The sequence below is a fragment of the Phycodurus eques genome, chromosome 14 (assembly GCF_024500275.1).
Source record: "Phycodurus eques isolate BA_2022a chromosome 14, UOR_Pequ_1.1, whole genome shotgun sequence".
Taxonomy (NCBI): domain Eukaryota; kingdom Metazoa; phylum Chordata; class Actinopteri; order Syngnathiformes; family Syngnathidae; genus Phycodurus; species Phycodurus eques.
In genome coordinates this window covers 18,642,378-18,656,658 of record NC_084538.1, presented here as the reverse complement: position 1 = coordinate 18,656,658, position 14,281 = coordinate 18,642,378, and the positions used below count along the sequence as shown (strand labels likewise).

At 41.9% G+C, this 14,281-nt stretch overlaps 1 protein-coding gene across 2 annotated transcripts in view; it reads right to left on the bottom strand.

Moving 5' to 3' along the window:
• Nucleotides 1–1,850, bottom strand: part of LOC133413128 (leucine-rich repeat and fibronectin type-III domain-containing protein 2) — a 123,699-nt gene extending 121,849 nt beyond the window's left edge. For both annotated transcript variants that reach the window (XM_061697099.1, XM_061697098.1), the window contains exon 1: nucleotides 1,237–1,850. The gene's annotated coding sequence lies outside the window, so the exon portion shown is untranslated. The remainder of the gene's footprint in view (nucleotides 1–1,236) is intronic.
• Between the last annotated feature and the right edge of the window lie 12,431 nt (nucleotides 1,851–14,281).

The window sequence follows — 14,281 nt, the reverse complement described above, 5'->3', positions numbered from 1 at the left end:
ACTGACATAATAATAATGTCAGTGTATTTGCACATCCCAGAACATGTGTAGCAGTTTCGCACGTGACGGCGACTTCTGCTCCTACTGCCTTGCACTGAACAGGTAGCAAAAGACTAATTCCTTTTCGTGTTCGACTTCAGCATCTACTGACTCAAAATCACAACGACGGCCACTAAACCGCTGCATGCAGTGCACTTGTCAGTGAGTCATTTTGCGTCATACGGATTCTGTTGTCATGAATTTGTGGGTCCTTAATTGCTTTGACGGGAAATCTGTTCAGGAAACGAACCCTTCACACAGACTTTTTTTTACAATTTATTTCCTAGGTGAGGGACGACACGTAGGAAAGATGAATGCCCCATTGAGGGAGTCAGGTGCTATGCCTCCCACTGCAGCCCACACTCTTTTGTGTGCTCTCCGTGGTTCTGTCAAACCATGCAGACCTCCGGGACTCGGAGCTTCAAGGAACTGCTTGTAATCCACCAGGCGGTGATTACTTCGTGTAACACGGCTCCCCGCGGAGCTTCGGTGTGGCTATCGATCCCATTATCAGACGCTCAGCATCCGGTCGAAGCGATTATGCTTGCGCGCAACTAGCCTGAGATTCCATTGGGACCTCAAGTTTGTCAACACGATCAACCGTGAGCGCATCGGTCGCATACGCAGACTGCGAGGAGAGCGTGCGTTGAATAGACACAGTCGGTCACTCTCATCACACGGGGGGGGGGGGGGGGGTATTAAAAAGCAATTCGGCTACCCGCCCCTGCCCTCCATTCCTCTTTCACGTCCACACACATTTTGCAGACCCACAAAGCGCACCCGCAATTAGTATGCGTCGGGCGCAAGCATCATCCATAGATCGAAAGCCACGCACCCCCCCCCCCCCCCCCCCCACACACACACACACACATTGAGAGGAGCTCGGGGGGCGAAAAAAGACCCGCTGGAACTCACTCGGACAGGCTCAGCACGTTCCGCTGGACTGTCCCCATTGCAATCGGGTTACTTGTGATTATCAACAAGCATGAGCCACATTTCAAAACAAGCCTGGAAAATGCAAAATGCGTTGCGTGCAAGGGGGAAAAAAAATCATACTGTTTTACATCAGCGAGTTGAAGAGTGTACGTCGAATGCAGCATTCGAAACAGTAATAAATATCAAATCCTTTTCAGCGTGAAGACAGCATGACAGAACTCTCGGACATCAGGTTTTTGTTTTTGTTTTTTTTTGTCCTACCTTTGGAGACGGACAACTATCCGTGACATGTCACCGCAGGCTCTATGAATGTGGATTCAGCTGCCCTGGTTCGGGGCTCCAGCCGCTCCCTTCGTCCATCTACTCAATCCAAGATCCGAACCGAACTGCAGAACCACCGACAGCACATTGGCTTCCTCACTCGAAAAAAAAACAAAAACAAAAACAAAAGAAAAGATGTCACCGGCAAGATCTGTGACGCTCTGAAAAGATGCACTTGCTGAGAGCCGAGCTGCGACCGAGAGCTTCACATTACATTTGTGGTTTCCCCTTCAAGTAAAAAGAAGTACATGGTCGGTGTGATTTCGGAAGGTTGCTACATGGCAGCTCTTTGCGGTGCAGTATACTACGGGCACGACATGTCCGTGGAATGGTCTCCCCCTCTTGGCTAAACGTCCATCTTTTAGATCCACAGAATGCAAAAGTTAGTTGGCTGCAATGGGAGAAGCGGATAAACCGAGGCGGCGCACTGGGAAATTTCTCAGAAGCTGCTGGGAGGACGGGCACGCAGGCAGGTCAGTCCGCACAGGAGCGCGTTTACGCAAATACTTGTCGGAGGCGGGGAGAGTGCGCAGTGTGGCTGTGCGTAAAGGAGACGGCTCGGTTGCACGCTCCCCAACCCGCAGTGTCGTGCTGTGCGCAGAAGATTAAGGAGCAACCGCGGATTAGCGTCTTCTTAGCGGTATTTAGCATTCACGGGGACAAGGTAGCCAATCAGGTACACTATCTGTTGTAGCCTACTCGGCGAACAGCTCCCTGAAAACACAAGTTCCCCCCCCCCCGATGAACCTTAGTACAGGTTCAAATCGGCATGAGACGAAGACAGAGTTATCCCCGAAACGGCTCAGAACGCAGTCAGCCACATTTGAACAATAGTTTTCTGTAATGTTTAGGCTTATAGTTTTCAGTGGTGTTGAACTGCACTGCATCATAATGACAACTGTTTTCTCCAATATTTTAGTTGCCTTAATTCGTTACCAGAGTGTCAAAAATATTCATATCGCTCAGTGTGATGGAGTAGTTCTTCACCACTACCAACAACAATATATGATGTCTCTCTCTCTCTCTCTCTCTCTCTCTCTCTCTCTCTCTCTCTCTCGCTCTCTCTCATTTGTGTGTGTGTGTGTGTTTGCGTACATACATACACGCACTATACACAAAGAAATATATGAAAACATTAATCATAATAAAAGACAACGTCAAGAAACACAAATATAATAATAATAATAATAATAATAGAATGGTTTAATCCAGGGGCATGCAGAGTTTTGGAGGGGCAGGTGCTCAAAGTTAAAAGGAACAAGAGTTTGAAACGTCTTAGCATAGCGTTGCAGGTTATTCATGAAAACAGAATACGAAAAGACAGGAACTGCAGTTCCTAACAAAAGTGCGTACCATTTGTTTAGTTGTTAATTGGAATGATAACTAACCCACCAATTAGTATTTTGTGTGCAAATTACACCTATTTTGGGGTCATATATTAACATTTCTTACGACTATATTGTGGCCAAAATAAAATTCCCATGTCCTGCCTGGAGCTCTGTACATGTCCGTGGATTTATTCTCTCGAACTCTTTTTGTTTTTAATCATTCATTCATTCATTTTCTGTTCTGCTTCTCCTCACTAGGGTCGCGGGCGTGCTGGAGCCTATCCCAGCTATCTTCGGGAGAGAGGCGGGGTACACCCTGAACTGCTCGCCAGCCAATCGCAGGGCACATAGAAACAAACAACCATTCGCACTCACATTCACACCTACGGGCAATTTAGAGTCTTCAATCAACCTACCGTGCATTTTTGGGGGATGTGGCAGGAAACCGGAGTGCCCGGAGAAAACCCACGCAGGCACGGGGAGAACATGCAAACTCCACACAGGCGAGGCAGGGATTTGAACCCCAGTCCTCAGAAGTGTGAGGCAGATGTGCTAACCAGTCGTCCACCGTGCCACCGTTTTTGTTTTCAATAAAAGGTGGTCCACGTCACATTCTCCATCCACAGCATAGCATTGCGTCTCTGCCCTCAATTACTTTGCAATTATATCGATTTTTCTTTTTTTTTTTTTTCACAGTGTAAAATTAGACATTAATTAAGCACTTAATCAATCAAACGGCTCTAAGTGCTAGGGCACTCTGCATCTTTTTGCACAATTTTCCCCCCAAAAATAAAAAAAATTAAAACATTTCACCGGCATTACCAGATAACTAGCAACCCTTTATTGCTCAGTGACTGTTTTTCTCAGTGTCTTTATGTCTCAAAAGTGTTCTCTGTCAATTGACTGTCTGTTGTCATACTTGAGTGGCTCCAACTACCGGAGACAAATTCCTTGTGTGTGTTTTTTTTTTTTTTTTGGACATACTTGGAAAAATAAAGATGATTCTGATTCTGATAAAAGTGTGGTTGTCCAAGCCTCGAGCTCATCTCTGCTTGGGCTTATCACCCCCAGGCTACATGTGGGAGACTAGTACAATGTCAGACAAGGGAAATGAATGCATGAAATGGCAAAGAATGCATTTGCTAATCGGCTGAACCAACTGTGGTCTTGTTATACACCTACCGAACAAAAGAAAGGGATAGAAGAGGTTTCGCTCTCGCCTGTGTTTTTGTTGACTCCAGTCAAAGTTAATGCACTGTATTTTTTCTGTGTCAACATAGAGCGGAATATCATGCCTGGTCGTGTTTGTGCGTAGAAAGGGGATCACGAGGATCTTTTTATTCAGGAGGCTCCTTCCTTTTCTTGGCTTTCCTTCTCTGGGGGCTGACGGTTGGAGATATGACTGCTGTGCCTATGTTGCCCTCTGTGCCATTTATCTGTGTTTGGATCTTCTTTTCAAATGCACTCTGAGCAACATTCAGAGTTGAAAGCGAGCGATCCGACCAGAAAATAACTTTTTATCTCATCTGGCCAGCAGATGCTTGGCTAGGCAATAGGCATTAACAACAAATTGTGCATTTATGACTTTTTTTTTTATTGTCATTCTTCTTGGTAATAACATTTGATTTGACTTGAGTTTTTAACATAATAATGTGAGTACTTAGCACTCAGTGAACATAACTTTCAACACCACTGCCCAACTGAGTAATTTTGCTGACTATACCCATCCTGTAATGACCTCAGAGATTTCATATTTTAATAGCTACTTGAAGGATAATAGCAGAGAATGTCGCAGAGCTCATCTAATCTCATACTGGTCTCCTGATCACCACAATGAGCTCAATGTATTTAAATGGCCTCCACTGCCGCAATATCGCAAACCCAGTAGAAAACCTTTGGGATGATGGGGCAGGACATTTGTTTTATGAATATGCTGCTGACAAAGCTGTAGCAACTGCTGTTCCCTTGGCCGTATATCCCAATAACCCTGCTGAATGTTTGGCCATTGTCAAAGTTTCATACTCACCACATAAAATGAAAGTAGTTAGAGGAATATTTGTCTGAAGCTTGAACTTTTGTGTTTTGTCTGTACTGCACTGTACAGTTATTGTATTCCAACAATACACAAACTGCAAAAGTATGATGATGAAGTATGATGATGAGGGGGACAATCAAGGATTCCATCCATCCATTCATTCCTTTTCTGTACCGCTTCTCCTCACTAGGGTCGCGGGCGTGCTGGAGCCCATCCCAGCTATCTTCAGGTGAGAGGTGTGGTACACCCTGAACTGGTCGCCAGCCAATCGCAGGGCACATAGAAACAAACAACCATTCGCACTTACATTCACCTCTACGGGAAATGTAGAGTCTTCAATCAACCTACCACGCATGTTTTTCGGATGTGGGAGGAAACCGGATTACCCGGACAAAAACCCACGCAGGCACGGGAGAACTTGCCAACTCCACACAGGCGAGGCCTTATTTGAACCCTGGTCCTCATAACTGTGAGGCAGATGTTCTCACCAGTCGTCCACCGTGCCGCCATCAAGGATTCCATCTCCCCGAAAGGCTGCCGCACACATCCCGGGGTCTCCGTTGTTGGGTTTTGTGCATTATAAAGCGCGTATTTTCAATGGAAGACTGGTCTGGGCTGCTGGCAGGCCATTCTCGTCGTCACACTCTTTTACTACTAAGTCACACTGTTGTAACACGTGCAGAACAGGCTTGGCATAAAATCTGCATGCACTTCAATCTCCTCTGGAATGTTGATTCAAAGAATATGTTGAATTGTAAGTGTCATCTGTCTGATATACGAAAATGTCACAATATAAATGCAACTCAACAATGGGCCTCATGATTTTTTATTTCCCAGAACTCAAAGTTCTTGGTAATTTTGGTGCCTTTGGGGTAACATATTTTACAGCTCCTGTCACATGATCACTGCATTTACTATCCATCCATCCATTTTGAATACCAATTAACCTGTTCAGTGTCACGGGGTACTGGAGCCTATCCCATCTGATTTCGGACGAAAGGCAGACTACCCTCTGAACTGGTCGCCAGTCAGCCGCAGGGCACTGCCTTTACCATTACCACACTTATCCACATACTGAAAGGAGTTTCAGGACCACTCCCGAATTGCAGCAAAACATGGCATGGTTTCCAATTCCATCCATCCATCCTCTGTACCGCTTTTACGCACTAGGGTCGGCTATAACGAGATTCATTTTCATCGCATGTGGCCATTACATTGTAAAGTCAGCATGCTGACGAGGCCTGCAGTGGCTGTATTGATAAAAAAAATATGCTGATCTGTTATGAATCAACCTTTCTAGCTTGCTCAACTATAGTGCAGGCAAGATCAACCTCATTAGTTAAACACGCCTACTGTAGAAACCAATAAACATTTTGATCAACACACACTGTATGTGTCCCTTGGATATGGAAATTGATTATACTGTGTCATAGCTTACCTTTTAAAGCCTCTGCAGTTATAGTGCTTGCATTTATTGGGTCATCTATTAGCAACATAGATATGACCATTAAGTCGCCCATCTGTTGATGAACAACTTTAGTTCCTGTTTTCTCACACCGCTGTAATCTGTGTGCATTTGTATTGTTGATGTAAGACATTTCTGCTCTGACTTGGTGGCGTTGGGTTGATGTTGCTTTAGTTACTTTTAATTAACTACAAAGTAATTTATTTTCTTTTGATAGCCTTAAAATGCAAAATTACAGACCATAATGTTGCTAACACATTTTTAGTTACACCTTGCTCTAATCTTGTCATCTGAACAACACATTCGTCCTTTTTTTCAACAAATGGTCGGTTAGTTTTGTACAAAAATATTGTTTCAGTAGCCAACTAAACATTTTCAGTGGTTAGCACTTTTTTTGTGAGAGGCTTGGCATTGTGTTACTCACAAGTGTACTGTAATCAGGTGTGGAACTTGATAATGAAACCCTGATAGAAGCTTCCAGATGTTCATCATTATGTTAGACCTGTTCTGAGTGCACTTAAATTAGGCCAGCTCTAACGTATTGTATCCCTCCCCTGTTTGTGTGTGCCATCACTTTGTAAGGCAACTTCTGCAACTCATTAATAATGAGAAATAATTGCATAAATTAGTAGTGACGTCCCTGTTGCCTGCCGGTGTGTGTCTGTGTGTGTGTGTGTTCTTGAATGAGCAAGCACACCGTGCGCTTTCACTTCATGGATTCTTTTTACGATGCAAAGTAACCATTATCATGAATAACTGGTGGGAGGAATGGTCGCATGTATTATACGTAGATGTACATGTTAGGTGCAAGAGAAAGTCCTTTGTGGATGACAAAGCAATAGACAAGTGAAGCTTAGTTTGCCAACAAGTTAAAAAAAAAAATAATTCTGGGGAAAAAAATACTTTGATAACAAGTTGATGCACATTGTGACAGTAATTTCCGGCTTCTTTGAATGTGAGCATGCCTCAAGTAGCTAACCTTATACTGAAAAAAATCCTTAAAATTATAAAGAAAAAATGCATATTGTATATTAATATTTTTCTTTGACTTTTCATCGACTTTTCCAAAACCTTTCACTTATCTCTCAAGACCGAAAAAAGTAACACATTTTAGTATATAATGTTTCAGAATCCAACCAGTTCAGGGCGTACCCCGCCTCCTGCCCGATGATAGGCTCCAGCACGCCCGAGACCCTTGTGAGGATAAGCGGCTCAGAAAATGGATGGATGGATGGATGGATGGATGTTTCAGAATCCACATTGAGCAGAGGTTATGGGTGGGTTGGGCATCATTTGAATGAACGAATTTGAACGATTCCGGTTCTGATTCAGGTTCCCCGTTTCCACTCCACTGCCAAATGATTCTTGATTCCTGATTCTGTTCGGGGTCAGGGTAAAAAAAAAAAGTTTGCATTGTTTAAATCAGTGTTATCCAAACTGTGGCCATCCTTTTTTTAGCGGCCCGTGGCATAGACTAATATGTACATTTGACAAGGACTTTGTTGTTTGTCTGCATTGTACACCAGTAATAACATTTCTACATTGGATGGCAAGGCAGGAGAAAAGAAGAGCGTGCTCGTGACGGCAAGCTCAGCTTAGGACAGAAAGCTCCTGTTTTGGTTCTAAATACTATTTTGCTGACGTCGGTGCCGTAACATCCATCCATCCATTTTCTGAGCCGCTTATCCTCACAAGGGTTGTGGGAGTGCTAATAAAGCTGCTAGAATGGCCCAGCCAATCACCTGACTTGAATCGTCCGACAGACAAACGAGTAAACCATCACATTAAACTGCTAATACTTGTGATGGAGGTGAAATGCCAAAGAAAATTGACATTTCAAAGTTTGTATGTTTATCTTCATCTTTATGCAGTTATACAGCCATTTTTGTAATATTATGACTTTAATCATATGGAATAAAAACATTTATTATATTCACGTTTATGCTTGTATTATATAATATAATACATGATATTAATATTTGGAATTCATTCTCTTGTATCATTATTTCATTGCATATACATATACACCCTCACATGTTCGGACCTTCCTTGTTTGGAATAGGTTTGTAAAAAAGCCAAATAAAAATCAGGTTAAGCAGAGTTAATCCTTTGATGCCTCCTAAATTTAGGTTTTGCATGATTTACCAACACCTCTCACGATGTCCTGCATGACAGCTTTTCTGCTGAATGTAAATGTTTTTTTTCTCTCTGTAGGTAAGTACGAAGGGGGACAAGAAGAAAATTTCAAACAGTCGCTGACTCCACCATTGTGCACATTTAAGGTCAAACACTGAAGTGGACATAATGAGCAAATTACGCATCCAAACTGACTACAAAAATGATCTAAAATAGATCACGAGGGCTTCCATTTTCTAGTCTAAAATTAATAAAAATATATATACGGTAGATGAAGGGTTAGCATGTCTGGCATACAGTTCCGGGGACTCGGGTTCAAATCCGGCCTCGCACGTGGGGAGTTTGCATGTTGTCCCTGTGCCTGTGTGGGTTTTCTCCTGGTACTCCGGTTTCCTCTCACGTCCCAAAAACATGCATGGTAGGCAGGGGAGGAATCAGAGGGGAGGCCGGGGTAGCACTGGACCCCCTGAAATCTGATTGGACCTCCCAGGTTCCCCCACACCAGAAGATTGACATATCACGGCACCGCACGTTTTGCTAGCAGCCACGGGTATCAAGCTAAAGTTAACATTAAGTTACATCTCATGGCGGTAAAAACGAAAACGTATCAACCAGCGCATCCAGTGTTTCAATAAGCAGCCAGTGCAGTGTGCGAGTCGCCTTCGTCCACTGGCACACACAAACACGGCGGGCACATGGACCAGTTACATCTCATGGCGTCTCCAGATGACCAGTGTCAGCTTCCAACGGCCACTCCGCATTAACGTGTACATTCGGGTTGCTGCTTATATTTACGTGTTGCTCCAATGATTTCAGAGGAATGAAACTAGCAGACAATCGGCCAACTAGCTGTTTCATGCTCTGTTGCCTTAAATGTAATATAACGTGAAGGGAATTATCCTTCACATTTTGCCCTTTGTTATGTCTCTAAACTGTTGGTATACTCATACGTTTGCTTAAAAGCTTTAAAACTGACACCGCTACAGTGTCAAAAGTGTTGCTGTTGCAATGTTTTCCGCGTATGCAGCATCTTATTTCATGCATAATGTACTGCAGAACAGGCTAGCTAAAAACACTAAAAAGACAAACTAGTAGAGTGCTTTCAAAGAAAACGTCAGGCGCTGAGGCCATCACAAAAGTGCTGTTAATGAGCTTCACAAGTGTAACTTGTTTAAAAAGCATAAATACTGTAATTCAAGTTAATTCTACATTTATATTTCTGTTTGATTTCTGAAATTTCACCAGTATCAGCAATTTTTGTTCATGTTTCATATATATCAACTGTTTTCATGTTTTCAACTGTGCATAAAGGCTTTTGTATTACATGGCTATTTTTTTGCGAAATAAATTTGAGTTGCTAATGAATGTCAAAAATGTCGGTTGCAACTTAATGACTATGTTAAATTTTGTGTCTTGAGGCAAAACCAGTTGGGAACCACTGAGTAGCTGAAAGTTTGAATATGAAACTTCCATCTACAGTGACATTTTTTAGGCTTGAAGTGGGGATTTGATAACATTGTGTAATTGTAAGTGATGCTAAGAGTTACAAAACTGGCCTTTTTTTTTCATAGGGTCCGTTGAGAAATGTTAAGACAGAGCGACAGGGTGTGTGTGTGTGTGTGTGTGTGAGTAGATAACTGTGTGAATTGTTGCAGTTGTTGAAGTTGTGTTTGTGTGTACATTGCGTTGTAAACATTGTCAATAAACTTTAATTTATGCACACAAACCTCATCTTCCGTGTGCTTAGTATGTACATTGCAACATTTAGAGACTGATTGCAATTCATTGGTCGAGAAACAAATTCATTGTCATAGTCTGTGGACCCCCCCTGAAATAGCCTTGGCCACCCCAAGGATAAAGGTCTATTATCTGAGTCTGATGTTAGGTTGATTGAAGACTTTAAATTGCCTATAGGTATATGTTAATGCAAATTGGTTGTTTGTATATGTGTGCCCCACCTCTTGCCCTGAGTCAGCCCTAGTGAGGATAAGCGATCCAGAAAATGGATGGATGGATGGATGGCAAAACATGGACAACTGCCTTCACCAAGACCAGCATTCGGTACACTTGTACAAAGGAGATCTAATGAAATACCCGTACCTGTATCAAACCCTGCCTTTATAAAGATGTCAATGCAGTAACTCAGTCTTTGGGGACTTGGGCTTTGGAGTCTGAGGACATGGATTCAAGTCCCACTCCTACGGACACAAAGAGTAAAAATGGCAACTAGTTGTTGGAGAGATGCTCGTCTGCTTGCTGGCTACTGTCGAGGTTCCCCGAGGCAAGACATTGTCCCCCACCGCCCCAGCTCAAGTGGTGCAGTACTCTCTTGCACCTCTTTCACTTGGAATCACTCTTTGAATGCCTGCATGCGTGTGACCTGGTTTAAGTGTGGTGTGCAACACAAAGTATAATTCGGGGTCAGAGATGAATTTCCCCTTCAGGGACACAAAGTGCAATGAATTAAAATTAAATTAGCATTCATTCCGACTGTTGGAGAGGTATTCAGTAAATGGTGAATCCAACGAATGTACGCAGCAACCCTTCACCCTCTCTCTTTCTCTCCTACTGTAAATGAGAGGAGTGACTGATATGCACTGATTAAACACAAGATCTTTGACATCGAAGATACAGATCAATATACAATTACGAGCAATTTAATTACCCACCACACTGTGTATAAGCTGCCTATTCTCGAACAAAATGACAACAAAACAATAGGCATCTTGTATGTGTGGCAGCCGAAAACGTATTTATGAACACATCAGTTTGTTCGTGCAGGTGGGGTCTCAATGATGGCTCAGCAGGTAAAATTCTGACCATGTTGGCAGTCCATTAGTATGCACTGTTATACCTTCGCCCTTCTAATCTAACAACAAGCATAGATCCTAATGTTACGTTGATTACAATTTTCTTTTTATTGATTGAGTACATGTGACATCAATGTTCACAAAGATGGTCAAATTGCATGTAATTCCTGTTTTGTATAATCCCCCAACAATCAAATAAAATTACACTGCAAGCGTAACGTTGTAATCTTACAAGGAAGAAGTTGTAAAAAAACGTTGCCTTCAGGCATCAGAATTAGAACCAGAGAGCGCGTAACCGAGGCGACCACACTGGTAGGCGCCGTCTTGGAATGAAGTCTTATATTTGACGAAAAAAGCTGTAAACTTAAAAAGTAGTATTAGGAGTGCTGCTTTTATAAAAATGTGTAATGCGCACTGTACATCTCTTAACAATGAATATCAATAACTAAGCGTAAAAGTAACAAATGGTTTAATTATATACATCCGCTTACAAAAATAAATGAAGTTTGCGGGGGGTTGCGGGCAAGAGAGTGGAACAATGTAGATGAGCTTGTCAAGTTATTCTTGTACATGTTTAAAAAATAATATACTGTACTAACATCAACAAGATATCTGTACCAGTGCTTTGAGCTGATTGTGTAAATATTTGTGTAGGGCTGCAACAATGATTTTAATAATTGATTTACTGGTTGATTATTATTATTAATATTATCATCTATACTTTGGCTGGCGACCAGTTCAGGGTGTACCCTGCCTCTCGCCCGAAGATAGCTGGGACATGCTCCAGCACGCCCGCGACCCGAGTGAGGAGAAATGGTACAGAATATGGATGGATGGAGGGATGGATTATCTATACTGGAATATTCAAAGTCATTTTCATTTCAAACAACAACAACTCAAACTGAAATAAAATGTTATTTCCATTTTTATGCAGACAACATCAAAATCTGAAACTAAATGTCTCTAAATGTGTTGCACCCTTGTTAGAGTGCCTGAAGGACATAAAAGCTTGGATGGCTCTTTACGCTTTCAATTTCAATGACAGTAAAGTCATAATGTTTGGACCCTGTGGTACCCCTAATGCCCCATTTGACCTGGGTTCCCTTCCTCTAAAAGTCATACACACTGTTACTAATCTGGAATGAATCAACAGATACATTCTGTTATAAAATCCAGTTGATTTTTCTCTAATGAGGATTTTATCTGAGGGCAAGCCTTTCCTTCCCTTCAGTAATTTTGAGAGGGTCATTCATTTATTGTCTCTAATCAACTTAATTATTGCAATGCTCTCTACGTTGGCATTAGCCGGGCTTCGCTCTTTTGATTACAATTGATTACAATCCAGAGCGCTGCTGCTCAACTTTAGCTACTGGTCAGAATAATTTAAAAAATAAAAAATAAGCAGAGGGAGTATTTCAAACAGCATACTCAGGAGTGACAGAGCCTTTGCTGTTCCAGCCCCCAAACTAGAAACAGTTACCCCCTCTACCCCCCACCCCAGCAATAATTTGGACTGGGTTTCTATTTTGACATAAATTGAGCATAAATGGTTAAATGAAACAAAATATGACCTGTCATGAATCCAGAAGCACGATTCCACCATGCTCATAATGGTGTTCTTGAAACATGACTGAGTCAACATGACCAAGTGTGTCATGATGAGCGGAAATGAAAAAATTACAAGTTAAATTTATGAAGACAAAGTTTGCTGTAATCTGACAACATGTTTTTTTTTTTTGCAGCGGAATATAGAATATAGAATATAGTTACCTTTTTTTTAAATTCCTAAATACATAATGCTGCATATTTATTCCGTTACTCACCAAGCCTGATAATTGGCATGGAGACAGGTCCCGAAATATTTTTCAATTAAGGCGCACCTATCATGCGCCTGGGGCCTAACTCTGCATGCAAGCATCACATACTCATTGAACGGGCCGGTTAATTGCATACTGAGCTCTGGAAAGCGAAGTTTGGCACACCCCCACTACTATGAGAACGCCCGAACTCATCTGATCTTGGAAAGGGCCGAATCAGTTTAGGGGCTACAAATAGGGAGGGGGGCCGGATGTGGCCTGGGGGCGGCCTATTGAGTACCACTGATCTAGAGGCATCAAATATTCTGGCATTTGCAGGTTTTGGTCTGAAGAGAGCAATTAGGCTTCAAATATACCCGATTATCGATGTCTATTCTGGGCTTTAAACAAATACAGTATCTATAGAGGGTAAAACTGCCTTTCATTATATTCAACATTTTTTTTATTACCACTTCTAATGAATGATTCCACATATTCACACTTCCTGCCCGCAAAGAGCAACTCAAGATGAATGCGTTGCCTGCAACACTTCACTTATTTTATTTTTATATCAAGTGGTGTGTTGTAAGCTCTTACTTGGTATTTTTTCTCCTCCTCTGGACACTTGTGAAAGTAAGTATTTCACCCTTAATAGAGAGAAATAGCTGACAGAAGCATCAAAGACTGTCGCAACAGTCAAAGTTCACACATAATTATGAGACTTGCATGTCCTCAGCTCCTGGAAACTCTTCCTAGAAATAAATACTAATTAGAGATAAACAAAAGCCTCTGACAAAATGGGTAGAATGATGAGAAGAGAAGGCATTTTCTGGTAGAAATGAATAAATAACTCTACAAGTATTACTTTGAAATGTTTCTGGTTTCTGTTATAAATATTTTGTAACTTTTGAAGGAAGACATGAGCTCTTGTTTTTGTAGGAACAGTAATTAATTTAATTTCCATGCAATGTTGGTGATTTAATTTGGCAAAGTGACACAGAGTTTGACAAACAGTATATTATATTCTGCAGCATGTCAGTGGCACAGCAGTGTCACATATTTGGCACCAGTACAGAGATGTGTGCAGTGTCCACACCCACACACAAATAACCCATTTTAATGTGACTCACTCAAAAATATGTAGTCACATTTATTTGATTTGATAGGAAAGCACAGAATATTGTATTCGGAATTTGATTTTCATGTCAAATGTAAAGGTATGTGGACATAACTCTCAAATTCTTTGGAAACAAAATAGCGGTACCACGGTGGTTTTGTATTGTTGCACTCTGGTTCTCTTTTAGATATGGGTACTCGCTCATTTCTCCAATCAAAGGAAATGGGCCCTTTGCACACAACGCCGTGACGTCACATCCGTTGCGCATCATACGGCTTACTCATGTATTCAGTCTCGA